Below are 6,133 nucleotides of genomic sequence, written 5' to 3'. Positions count from 1 at the left end.
CATTCTAGAGTTGGCTTGTACAAAACAAACTGTACTTGAACTTATAGACTTTGTCTCAGGCATACCATTTATAGCTGCCCATTTCTTCTTTATTATTTATACATATGTTTCCATTTTTATCGCCATACTTAGAATCACCTCCAGCATCGGGAGACAGAAAGCCTTCTCCACCTGCAGCTCGCATCTGATTGTAGTATCTGCCTACTATGGGACAATAATAATAGTTTATTTGGCTCCTTCCAAAGGATGGTCATTTAATATGAATAAAGTGTTATCTCTTCTCTATACAACGATCTGCCCATTTTTTAACCCAATTATATATAGCCTTAGGAATCAAGATATTAAAATATCCCTGAATAAGTTTTGTTTAATAATAAAGGAAAAAACCATTAGTAATTCAATGTTTGTTTAATCCATTTGCCTAAAATCATCTGTCTATCTATAACTTCGTCTAAATAAATAAATGAAGTAAACAAAATAAAATAATTAAGGATGTATTTGACCCTCTTTCCCACAGACCATCTCAAACCTTCTTATCTTTTCATTTAAAAACCGGATCAAGGACTTTAGAAAATTGTGATTCAACATAACTACAATGAAAGACTTTGATGACTTTATTCTAAGTAACCAGTTGCTGTTTAGCGTCCTTTTTTCATTGCATGGCAATAAAACATTGAAGAATAGCGAATGCAATTTCTTTATAAATTTAATTCACTGTCATTTGTCATTGTATGCAAATATTATGTTTTGTTGACGCACACCAGGGCAGCCGAGTGGAGACAGTGTTTAACCCCTTCGTGACAAAGGCTGATTTTATTTTTTGTACCCTTCGTGACAATGGCTGTTTTAACATTTCTGCGCTGCTTGTGTTTAGCTGTAATTTTCTTCTTTCCCGTTTACTCAACCCACACATGTTATATATTGGGTTTTTTTTCAGGACAAGAAGGGCTTTCTTTAGATGACATTGTTTTGATTGTATATTATTTACTATTAAAAAAAAGTATAAAATATTGTGAAATTTTAGAAAAAAATGACTTTTTCTAACTTTTAGTTGAAAAATCTTTTACTTATCTATAAAAGTTAATGAAAAAACCTGTAGTAGATTCTATTTGTCCTGAGTTTAGAAATACCCATTGTTTTTATGTTTTATTGTTTTTTTCTGCACGTTATGAGGCAATAAGTACAAGTAGCGTTTTGCTATTTCAAAGCCATTTTTTCCAAATCTGCTAATTCTTCCCCATGTGCTATTTCGAGTATCTTTGAAGTCGGAAAAAGCAATTTACCCCATCAAACCATATATTTTTGAAAACTGTTTTTTTTTGCCTTTTTTATTTTTTGTTTACATTTTTTGGATCGGTGGGAAATTAGTTTTACATTTTACTTTTTTTTAATTTTTTTTTACATTACATTACATTTATTTATATAGTGCCGGCAAATTCCATAGAGCTGTTACAATAGCATACTGGTCCAGAAGGAAAAGCAGGCCCTACAAAATACATTTGGTGGTTGAGGTGGGAAGAGAGGCAGTAGGACAGGACTGCTTGAGTGAGAATGACTTGATGGTGTCAAGGTTGATACAGAGAATTGTGTTGATCTTGCAGGTGGACAAAGGAGATGGCTTCTTTGTAACGCTGGTTGAAGTCATTAGGAGGGAAAATTGCATACTTTTCAGATTAGGGAGGGAGTTGAAAATTAGAATAAGAGGAAGAAAGTCTGATGAATCGAGTATGGAAACCCTGAATAGCAGTACAGCATGTGTGAAGTTTTGAACATAGAACCTAAAGAGGCGGTACTGGTTAGAAGAGAGATGCAAGTCAGTAGTTGATCAAAGAAGGTTGGTTACGTATTTGTATATGGGAGTGCTATAGGTCAGGGTAAGGAGTATGAATTTAATTCGGGAGTATACAGGATGGATTGGACTGGAAAGGAGACCCGTTAGTAGGGAGTTGCAATAATCCAGCAGGGATATTACATGGGAGTGGGATAGTATGTTGGTTGTTTCTTGTGTAAGGAAAGGACAGGTTCTGATAATGTTTACCAGTTAAAGGCAGCAGGATTTTGTAAGTGGCTGAATGTGAGGGATGAAAGAGAAAGCAGACTCAGACATAACAAAGAGGCAGCAAACTTGGTCCATTGGGTGGATCGTAGAGTTGCCAACAATGATAGGGGTGTCAAAGATTGCGGCTGAAGAGGATGGCAGGATAACCACAAATTTAGTCTTGGAGATTCAGATAATGGGAGATAAGGGCAGGGTCAAGCAAGTAGATGGTAATTTGGGAGAATAAGAAGATTAAAGCATGTGAGGGTTGCTTGTGACAGACAAAGGGATTGTGGTACAGTATAATTAGCATCATGTGAAGGATAATGTCCTTAATATTTCTAAAATGGGTAGCAAGCTATTAGGTACAAAAATTGGAGGGGACAGGATCTGCTGGGGGGCAGAAAAGTGTATTAAAAGTAGAAAACACGCATTTAGGCTAGTGATAGAGGGAGGAGATTAACGAGACAAAATTTGTTTGAAGAGTTTCTTTCTATTGTGAAAAGTCCTCAGGTAAACATGAGTTTCCTCAAAGATGTTCAGAAGTGCATGAACACCTTTGGAGGTGGCTGGTCTGTGTGGAATGCAATGGTTGAGGTAGTAGATGTTGGGGTTGGCCACAGTGATAGGTGCAACCTCATCAAGGACAGAGGCTGGGATATGGTTATTCTGAGCTATGACAACATTACAGCAGCTCGAGGTTGAGGCAGCAGTGTGTTCGCTGCAGAGGGTTAAAGGTCACAGAGTTTTCAGAGATGGATAGAGTGTTCCAAAAAAAGGAAAAATAGAGTGGTAATTGGTAGCAAAACACTGGAAGGTGCAGAAGGGAGAGAGAAGAATTCCAACACCCCCTGCCATCTGTCTAGGGGTATAGGATGGAGTAAGGCAAACACAAGCTATTTTAACCCCCACCCCCTCAGTTTGTGTATAACCCCCAATCCTCCTGATAATGGTTCAGGTTAGGAGAGTAAACGTGGTGATATCAACAGGACCCCTCATCTTTTAAAACCATACTTAATTTGTATATAGCAGGTAAGGAGATTTTGCAAGTTTCAGATAAGGACATGCAAGTTCTTTTTTCCTTTAACTCACAAAATCTAAAGCTGCATGCCCTCACCATTAACTTGCTTATTATTATATCTACAAGTTAGCTTGCGATAGTGGTAACATACAAGGCCATGCAATCTCAGCCGAATTAACTAACTAACTTGACTGATCACTTAACATTGTAGTAAATAAACAAAAAAAGAAACACTTTTCAGGTTTGTAAATTTTGGCGGGAGTAACTTCAAGTAATATGATATTTTGTGTTTGGATTTGTTTTCATAGTAATTTGACTTTTAGAATTTAAGCAAAATCAGTCAGAAAAAGAAATGGCAATATTGGGAGGTTAAGTATAAAGAAGAAATCGAATTCAAAGTGTCAAATGTGATTCATTTACCATGGCAGTCAATGCAACAGTTCTGCTGATTGTTCTAATTTTAATAGTAAAAAAGTAAACTGTATAAAAATAATTTCACATTAACGTCTCCTTTATTGCATTAAGAAGAATGCTCAGAAGAGATCTTCTTTCTACTTCTTTGATCAATAATGAAGATTTAAGTTCTATTATTGAAAACAACTGACTACCACCACTACATCACCGAACCCTTGATACACGGGTAGTAACTTTTGATAGAAGCCAATTTTAAAATGTCCATCCTTTTTATGAAGCCTTAGATTCCTTTGTTTCTTTCATTAACCCCTTCATTATCATATAGATGTACTGGTATGTCCACAAATGTTGTGGCAAGATTACCCTTAGGACATACATGTGCATCATGTGTTTTTCACAGCTGCAGGGACAACTTCCAGTCAGCAGAAGCTAGAACTGGTGGCTTCCTGCTGACCAATCCTGTGTATCGAAGAGGCCAGTTTCACAGAGAAGTGGAAGAACAAAGGAGAGACAGGTAGAAGAGGACGCAGAATGAAGACTGAAAGAAGAAGACAGAAAAACAAGAAGCGATAAGAGAAGAAGCAGAGCTACAGGAAAGCAGACATGGACACTGAAGCAGTTGGCAGAGACAAAGGAAAAAAATGTAAAGAAAAAGAAAGAATATAGTGTTATTTTTTAATGAAATATTAATAAAAATGAAAAGTTACATAAAAAAACAATACAGGGAGCTCATTGATGTAATTTTGTCAGCAATGGCATACATAAGATGTACAAGAAATCTGTAAAGGGATCTCTATCCATATTGCACTCATAAAATAATAATAAAAAATATTTCAAAAAAGCACTAACAATCCATTGCCCCAGCACTAAATGCTAAATTTATGAACCCCAAACCCCTTAAGCCAGGGATGGATGTGGCCCCTGAGAACATACAAATATGTATGTGGGAGATAATCAGTGTCTGTAATCAGTAGATTGAAAAACATAAATTGGGTCATTGTTCATAAGTGACATCTACTGTTAACAAGAAATTGCAAAGAACTTATTTTTCTTGTAGTATTGTCACCTACCTGAGTGATCTGCTGCCACCATGGAGGAAAGGGAGACCCCCCCTTCCCTCACCCAGCAGCTGCAGCAGCCGCCACGGAGAGGAGGGAGACCCTCATCCACCGCCATGTGCCCTCTGGTGGTGAATCCGGGAATACAGGTGCCTACACTTATAGGTTATGGTCATGCCACACACAAGATGGCCACCGCAATCCACCAAACGGGAAGTGACATCAGACTTTTTCATATTTTGGCACCAAAACCTCTAATTGGTGCTTAGTCACTGCCTACCCTTTATAAACCCTCACTTGACATCAGGCCTTGCCCTCTGATGGTCGTGGCTATGTTTCATAAGGCCTACTCCTCAGTGTGTGTTTTGTTTACCTTGTTTACTCTGACCTCCAGATTCCTGACCTCGGCTTGTTCATCGTTGTTCCCTGATTTTGGCATCCTGACCTCGGCTTGACTTTGACCTTGATACGGTCTGCTCCTTGTAGTCTACCTGTATCAGTGTCTCCAACCTCGCTGTGCATGACAAGATTTCTTATATACCGTTTTTTGCATGTTACTATGGTTTTAAACTAAAGCTCTTTTCTGGTAAAAAAGGATGTAAAATTTGTGTGGGTACATCAATCACAGAAAAGGACATTTTTGAATAAACCAATATATCGTAAAAAAAGACAAAAATTATACTGTAAGAAGGTTACTAAAAAATCTTTGTCAATCTTACATCCCTTGCTCTATTTTTGAGTCAAATTGTTCCAAAAAGTTTACTAGTAGTGAGCCAAGACTTTTATTGTTTTAATATTCCTAATGTTACATTAGATTGGAAGAGTTTTCTGGTCTCTCTCTCCCATCTTCCTTCACTTGTTCTCCATCACCCTCTCAAGTTTTTTCCCTTCACCATTTTGTCTCTTAGGCTAGGTTTCCACTTGGTTTTTTTTAGCTAAAAACGCCCATAAAAACGCCAATGGCGCCACCTGGTGTTTTTTTAGTGAAAAAACGCTGCAGCCAGATGTTAGCTGTTCTTCAATAGGAAATCGCAAAATGCCATATCTACTTGGCGTTTTTCTGTTTGGCGTTTTTTCAGTCCTCTTTGGCGTTTTTCTGCTTTTTTGGGCTCTGTGGCAGTTTTTCAAAATCGCAGCATGTTGACACATGTTGGCGTTTTTTGCAAGGAAATCTTGGCGTTTTTCTCTCTCTATGGGAGAGAAAAAACGCCATGAAAAAGCCATGTGGGTTTATTGCCTTGGCGTTTTTTATGGCGTTTTTTCCACAGTTACAATGCAGAGGATGGACCCAGTATCTGTGTGTCCTACGAGAAATAGACTGGAAACAAACAGTTTCACACAAAACAAAGTCCTGGACTGGTTCATATTGAATTTTACACCATTTGGAACAAACATGCCATTACAAACAAACATACGCGACGCATCAACTGGATCCTGCGTGCCAAAAGCAACAGCAAACAATTTGCACCATCATTTGGGGCCAATCTTCCCAGAGGAGCAGACATTCGGAATAAAGCATGCCTTACAAACCACAGAAAAGAGACAAAAGGGTCTACCAAGTTAATGACATCAGGAGAGGGCAGATACTTGCCATTTAGCCTA

This window comes from Spea bombifrons, chromosome 4, assembly GCF_027358695.1.
Source record: "Spea bombifrons isolate aSpeBom1 chromosome 4, aSpeBom1.2.pri, whole genome shotgun sequence".
NCBI classification, from domain to species: Eukaryota; Metazoa; Chordata; class Amphibia; order Anura; family Pelobatidae; genus Spea; species Spea bombifrons.
Note: the sequence above shows the minus strand (reverse complement) of the source record.